Genomic DNA, 8,330 nt, shown 5'->3' with positions numbered 1-8,330 from the left:
TGATGGGAATTGTAGTCCAAAAGCAGCTAGAGACCCAAGTTTGGGAAACCCTGAGTTAGACTACCCAGGGTTCCCATGGGAGGCAGGGATGGCCGCCAACTTGGTTGGCTTTACAAGAGGATTGGCCAAATTCAGGGGTGAGGCTCTCCAGGGCTACTAGACATAATGCTCTTCTGCCTCCATGGTAGGCAGTAACTTGAGCACAACAGCAACTGGCATTCAGAGACATATGGCCTCTGATGGTGGAAGTAGACCATAGCCATCATGGCTAGTAGGGATCCCAGAGAATTCCAACTAAAAATGGAAACTGGAGTAGAAATTGCCAGCATCTGCATATTCATCCCATGTCCAGAATTCACTTACACAAATTGCACTTATCATAGAGTTGGAAGGGACCCTGAGAATCATCTAGTCCAACTCTCTGCAATGCAGGAATCTACTGCTGTCCCTTACGGGGATTGAACCTGCAGCCTTGGCGTTATCAACACCACGCTCAAACCAACTGAGGAAGTTGATCCAGTGAATCCAACCACTGTTCTTGCTGCTTTCAGTCCACAAATAGGAAATGGGTTGTTCCCACCCCCTCTTTGAATAGCATTTCCTGTGCTCTGAAATGAATGGCATGGAATTGGCATAATGCCAATATCATTTACATAATTCATTGCATATATTGCATAAGCTAAATAAGCTGAGTAATTTTTGCAGACAGTGAGACAAATGCCATAGCTTTTGATGGAAGATGAAATGTTGCAGAATGGAAACAGTGTTGCCTGCAACAAATACAGGATGGAATCGAAACTGGTGCCTTTATCCATCCCTGATGGCTGGGAACCATTGATAGCCTTGTCTTCCACAATTTTCTCTGATCCTTTTTAAAAGCCATCCAAGTTGGGGGGCATGAAAACCGGCCGCTACTATCTTCCTGTACATTTTCTTTCTTCTTCTGGCTCAAATAAGCATGTTCTCCCTGGGCTAATATTATATGGAGATGACTTCTCCAGAAGCCAGCCTGTCTCTGATTTTGTGCAAGGTGCCCCTTGGCCTCCTCTGATCTTGCCACCCACTGTAGTACTCACATGGGATCCCCTTTTATGGATACCACTCATTCCAGGGACGGTAAAGGCTCTTGGATCTTTAGATGCAGAAATGAAATATTCATACCTTGCCTTGTTCCCATACAAGCAAAGAAAAAACCAGATAAAGATTAATTCAGGGTGAAATAAACAGGATCCTTCTTTTATTCTCCACACCCGCCCCCCACCACTGCCGCCCTTTTCCTCCTTAAATGACTTGAATATATTGAAAGGATGGGTTTTCTACACAGGAAGGATGTATATAACTGTTGATGGAGTTCCTGCCTCTCCCCTACCCTCAATATTGCCACCCTTTGCTCTCAATCCATTAGGCTATCTCGTCTCCTTAATGCTACTGCCATGCTGCCTTTTCAGAGGCCTGAAATATACACTATTGTGTTTTGCCTTTAGTTTTTTTGTGTGTGCAGAAAATTCCTTTCATGTGCCTCCTTCTGTAACACTCTTTTCTTCTTTGCAGTCAAGTGCACGGATGTTTGCTGCCAGGAGACTATTGCTGCTATTGTGCGAGGTGTATTATAACAGCCTCTCTTTTCTCCCTCCCCCTTATTGTTCCGCATTGTCTGTGAGATGTTGTGATGGCTGGCTGGCATAACGGGCTTTTCTCTTCCCCCTCTTCCCCCTCTTGCAGATTCGACTGGCCTGTCTATAATTCTGCCCTCTTACTCTTCAAGGGAAATGAGGGGCAAGATGACATCCACATTTCTGCCAACCAGAGAAACAAGGAAAGAGTCACAATTGCCTGTGCTTGCCTTCTCGGATGTAGGGATGTCAGGGAATTCTGGCTAAAACAGAAACAGGAGCAGAAATTGCTGGTGTTCGGTTATACCTCCCGTATCCATAACAGAAATCAATCCAGCGAATCAATCCCTGTTGTCACTTCCAGTCTGCAGTTGATATGTAATTGATTATGTTACCCCACCCCCACCCAACTTGATTTGTGTTTCCTTTGCACTGAAATGAATGGAGTGGTCTAACATAATGACACCATACTTTATGCAATTTACATAATTAACTATGTAGGGTGGTGTTCAGCTCAGCCTTACTCAGCGCAGACCCATTGAAATGAACAAACATGACTAAGTTAGGTCCATTAATTTTAACAGGCCTACCCTGAGTAAAATTTAGTTGAATATGATCCATAAATTACATAAGTTGCGTAATTTTGGCACAGTGCAAAGTGAAAAAAAGAGGAAAGTGTGGGAGATGAACTGCAGTGGAGTGGAAACAGCGCTGCACACAACAGATACAGGATGAAATGGCGAGAGGGGCCTTCTCATATCCCTACTAAGTCTCATGGTGTTCAATGGGGTTTATTCCCAGATAAGTGTGCATGGGACATCAGCCTTAGGCATCACATATTTGGATGGGAAGGTTTAGGGCATTTAATTCAGCCTTCTTCAGCCTTAGGTCCCTAGATATTGTTGGACCTCCATCATTCCAGACCATAGGCTAAGTTGCTTGGGGGTGATGGAAGCCAAAGTCCATCAAGAACTTGGGGCCCAAGGTAGAGAAGAACTCTGATCTATTCTAAGCAAGAAATCCATAAGTAGAGCATCATCAGCAAACTTGAAGACCACAAGTGGGCACATCCCATAATATATTCTGTTTGATCTGAAGTTGCTGCCATATCAATTTTGTACTGGTGAAATGCTTGCTATTTGCAGATGCTCATGTATTTTTAAATTCTATTCCCTTAGTATAGGGATTAACAGCAGAGCAAGAAAAGTGGATTTTGAGAGACCTTGTGGTCGCTAAGAGACTTAAACTTCAAGCCTGGAAGGATAAACACCACCGCCTATCACATAATAGCCTTGAGACCTCACTGTCTTGCCTCCATTTGAACCTATTTCTTATAGATACCAATTTCATGTGGATTCCTATTGGAGGGTTAAGGTGGTTATTTCTTTCTTTAATACATTTTTTAGAAATATATAATTATGGCAGCTCAGTTGGCAGTGGCGTAGCGTGGGTTGTCAGCACCCGGGGCCAGGCAAGTAATTTGCGCCCCCTAACCCGTGGATTTGCGCCCCCTAACCCATGGATTTGTGCCCCCTAACCCTAACCCCCAGATGTTGTGCCCGGTGCGGCCGGGCCCCCCTGCACCCCCCCACGCTACGCCACTGTCAATTGGAAGAGCATGAGGCTCTTAATCTCATGGTCAAGGATTTGAGCCCCACATTGGCAAAAGATTCCTGCATTGCAGGGGGTTGGACTAGATGACCCTCATGGTCCCTTCCAATTCTACAATTCTATGATTCTATTATTATTTTTTCTCTTTTGTTCCACCTTCATTAATTTTGTTAATAAATTAACTAGACCACCAGTAAAGAAAACTCTGCCACTTCTCTGGAGAATTACCCGCCATCTTGTTTTATGGATCTTCTGGTGTCCATGCAAAACCCTCTTGCTGCTTAAGCCTGTTATATCTAGTCTTGCCTTCTGGAACCAAGCACAGAACCAATCTGACCATCACTGACCATCTCCTGACTAAACCCAGAGCTGGGCTGAACCAGGAACCATTGGATTGGTAACTATGATGAGTCTGTGTCCACTTTTAATATACTCTAGGACTTGCTCCAGCTGGCAAAGAACCAGGGTTAGTCTGAAGCTCTTCCTGAGGAGTCCTTGGATGACAGCCGCCACCTTCTGGGATTATCTCTGCATGGATGTGGAAGCTGTGGCCTTCTAGAGATTGTTGGACTTCAGCTCCCATCAGTGCCAGCCAACATAGGGTGATGGAAGCAAGGGTTCAACACTATTTGGATGGCCACCATTTCTTCAACCCTGCTCTGCAGGCTAAGGAAGTAGACTCTCTCTTGCCCATTAGGCCAGAGCACAAGCATCAAAACAAGATGAGTATAGTCAACCCTAAAAGGCAAGACCGTTCAAAAGGGAGGTTTGCATGGCCTCATGAATTGTCAGCTACAGGACTTGTGCAACAGGCTTAAGAACTGTGCAGCCAAGCTGGTTAGAGGCTGGCTAAGTTTGCTGCAGGGATCTTTCCCTTTGTGGGGTGGGCTGGGGTGGGGGGCTACTTCTGGAAGAGTCTTCTTCTCTATTTTGCCTTCCATTCCACAAACTGTCAGCCCATTCTGGTCCATAAAGAACCAGCGTTCTGGATTTGAACTCAAATTATGGCAGAATAAATGGGAATTGCAATTCAATGTCACTGAGTGGAGTGTTGCTGTTTTAGAATTCAGTGCTGCTGTTCTAAACCATTTCATTCTATCCCATTTCCGTCTTCTGTTTTTTGTTTGTTTTTTTCACATGGGGGCAAAACAATAAAGCAGCATTCTACATCAACTGAGAACACTCAGTCGCACTCAGTTTATGGTGTCCGCCCCCGCCCCCCAAAGGATAATTTATACATTTGCAATTCTTGGAGTTACCACTAGCTTCTCAAGCCCTCTCATGCAAAGGTGGTGACACTTGGGCTGCATAAGCAATGGCACTCACACCCTGAGCATCAGAAATAGCGCGGCTGATTTGTGAAAATTGCTTTTGTGCCTTTTATTTGTAATTCTAATTGTTCTTATTTGCCAAGGGCACTGCCTTTTCACTGGAACTGGTCCAAGGGAAATCTCTGTCTCTGTTATGTGTGAATTGCTATACTTATTTTGGCATCCTGAGACATGCGAAGTTGCATATCATTCGCATGAGCTGCTACAGTTGTCTTTTTGAGATCTAATTCTTCCCCAGGCTCCCTTAAGAAGCGATGTCGCTGTGTCTGCATCTTGCCTGCAAAGCACATGCACATAAACACATACACACTAAGGTGACATGTAAATTTGCACAACCTGCTGCAAGATGTGACTGTGAAGCTCATTTTCAACGGGTGATGGTAGGAAACGATGTTTTGTCCAGCCTATGCTTAGCTCAAAGAGCACCAGCTTACTCCACCTTTTAGAATAGTGCAGGGTGGCTTATTGAGGAATGCATGAATGCAGCAAACAGCAGAAAGAGGAGAGCCTTCAGCAATGTGTGGGAGTTCAAGTAATGATCCTTGATATGAGAATAGAAAAGGGACATGCTTGTAAACATCTTTAATCTGCCAGACGTTGGAGGCTATGTACTTTGGACTAGAGTGTGCAGAGAGAGGAAGAAACATTAAGGAGAAAAGATCCATGTGTGTGTGTGTGTTTGTGTGTGTGTGTGTATACAGTGGTACCTCGGGTTACATACACTTCAGGTTACATACGCTTCAGGCTACAGACTCCTCTAACCCAGAAAAAGTGCTTCAGGTTAAGAACTTTGCTTCAGGATGAGAACAGAAATCGTGCAGCAGCGGCGCAGCGGCAGCGGGAGGCCCCATTAGCTGAAGTGGTGCTTCAGGTTAAGAACAGTTTCAGGTTAAGTATGGACCTCCAGAATGAATTAAGTACTTAACCTGAGGTACCACTGTATATGGGTTGTAGCCAATGCTAATTCTTCCCACTGAAGTTAATGGACATAGAACCATAGCTTTAGATTTTACTTAGAGTCTTTCTACACATACCATTCATAGTGGTGTTGTCGCTGTTTGATCCAACATTTTTGACAGTGACTTTGTAGATGATAGTCCACACCTTTGTACACATGTCACACTTATTAGAGATGGGATTTTCCTTTCCATGTTAATGGGAAGTTGCCACCAAATTGAAGAAAAGGACCCGTGTCTGTTTTCACACCCCTGGTGTACCCTTGACTTCCTCCAGCCAGTGAATGTCAAGAGTTATGGATAGCCCTTTCATAGCTTAAATCTTTTTTTTTTAAAAAAAAATAACTCCTAGATATAACTTGTTGGAATATAGATTAGAATCATACAATTGTAGAGTTGGAAGGGATCCCAAGGGATCAACCCCCTGCGAGGCAGGAATCCCCACTAAAGCATCCCTGACACATGGCCACCCAACCTCTGTTTAAAAACCTCCATTGAAGGAGAGTCCAGCACCTCCCAAGGGAATCCATTCCAATAGAACAGCTCTTGCTGTCAGAAGGTTCCCCCCCCCCAATGTTTAGTTGGAACCTCCTTTCTTCTCATTTGAATCCATTGGTTATGGTCCCACCCTCAGGAGCAGCAGGAAACAAGCTGGCTCCATCTTCTATGCAACAACACTTAAGATATTTAGATATCTGAATAGGAACTACATTTCTATCCAGAGCTGCCTGGGAAGAAGGATTTGCTGTTCAGCCACTCTGCAAACTGTTGCTCTATGGGTCTCCTAACTTGGCACCCTTAACAAACCACATCTCCCAGGATTCTCTCAGGGAACTCATGACTGGTTAAAGTGGCATAATGCTGCTTTAAATGTATAGCACAGATAGCCCCTTAGTCTGGAATGGGGAAACTTGTGGTCTTCCAGGCATTGTTAGGCTACAACTCCCATCATTGCTGGCCATTGGCCACGCTTGCTGGGGGCTGGGGCTGATGGGTGTTGGAGTCCAATAATATTGGGGGCAGCGGTACAGGTTTCCCCATCCCTGATCTAAATTGTAACTATTATTTTTAGAAACATACCAGTGGAGGAGCTTTCCTTAACAAAAATTCTGTTTCCAGTCATATGAAGAAACCTCCAAACAAACTGGCTAGGCAGGATTGGTTGTCAGCCCTACCAGTTTTCTTCTGTGACATATGGACTGAACAAAAGTTCCCCCTGGAGAAAGTCCAAAGGAAGTTATTTAGATCCCCAAAATGGGTTAATAGCGCAGACCTTGAGGTGAGGAGGCTAACTAAAACTGCTTGCCTGTGCACGCCTTTGAACTGATTAGACAGCCCAATGGAAAGCAAACTTGCCACCTCTTGATACAGTGTCAGGCTAAAGTCAACCCATTTCTTGACTCCAGTAATGAATCCTTCTGTCCAAGGGCACAGGATTTATTGCTACATGAGACCTGACATCCCTTGACCCTGCCTGAGCAGGCCATGGACAAGTGGTAATAATTATTATATCCCCCCGCCAAAAAAAGTGCTATGGATTGGAGACACAGCAGTAGCTTAACAGATGAAGTATTTATTTCAATTCATGAGTGTTGTTTTGTCAGTGTGCATGACATTTAACAGTTTCATGGACAAAAGAAAAGGATGGTCTCTGCCCACATAAAGCTAACAAATTGCAATTGTGGAGAAGTCCAAGGGAGGCTGTTGGCTACGTTGGCCTCAAGGAAACAATTATAATTGACCACAGTTTACTGTTTAGATGTAACACTAAACCATGGTTAATCAAAACTGGAGGTTAAAGTATCCTATCATATAGCTGCTGTAGGATGCAGCGGCATATTAGGATCCCTTCAGAGAAATAAGTCTACTCATGTTTACAGAGGAGACTTGGTGAGTCTCTTACCCCTTTGTTAAAGGAGGTCTGAGTCTCTTCTCATCACACAGCTTCCTGCAAGGCTCAATGGTACAGTTTTAACTACTGTAATTGATTTTACATATCCATTTCCCTCCACCCAAGGCATTTCCACTGTCCAGGGCTCTGCTGTTACTTCCCAGACTATCCTCTGTTTCTAGCTGCCTCTACACAGGGATGTGACATTGGGAAGGCAGCAGTGCTATAAAACCAGTTGCTGGAAACCACATGAGGGGGAAAGCACTCTTGTCCTCAGATCCTGCTTGCGGGTTTCCCACAGTTGGCCACTGTGAGAACAGGATGCTGGACCAGATGGGTCTATGGCCAGAACCAGCAAGGTTCTTCTTAGGTTCTTATGCATTTGAGCGAATGCAGTTACGTGAATTGAGTCATGCCTAGGGGCAAGTTAAAAAGCACGTGTGCATTGAGCTGGCTCCAGGTTTTATGCTCTGATGTGCCCAGAGATGGGCAAATCCATCATTTTTGGTTCATCTCAGCTCCTCATTTATTTTTTTCATTCTTAAGCTCAGTTATCCACATTGCCAGAACAGGTTGGGATATATATATAAAAAAGGCCTACTGAAAATTCATCAACATCTAATCTTGGTCATTAATTTCAGTGCGTATACTCTGAGTGTAACTGAGCTGAATGGCATCCTAAAGTACTTTGGGGATCTTGAAGCCTTTGACTTAAAACCTCAACTTATCATTAATGGAGGCCGGGGGCAGGGACCTGTGGCCCTCCAAATGTTGCTGGACTACAACTCTGATCATCAGTGACCATAGGCTGTGCTGGCTAGGGCTGATGGAAATTGGAGTCCATCAAACTCTGGAGGGCCACCAGTTCCATACCTCTCATACAGGCAATCATTCCTGTAGGTAGGTAAACAGCAGTAGTAACAAATCT

The sequence above is a fragment of the Podarcis raffonei genome, chromosome 15, assembly GCF_027172205.1.
Source record: "Podarcis raffonei isolate rPodRaf1 chromosome 15, rPodRaf1.pri, whole genome shotgun sequence".
Classification (NCBI taxonomy): Eukaryota; Metazoa; Chordata; class Lepidosauria; order Squamata; family Lacertidae; genus Podarcis; species Podarcis raffonei.
This window is presented reverse-complemented; position numbering follows the sequence as displayed.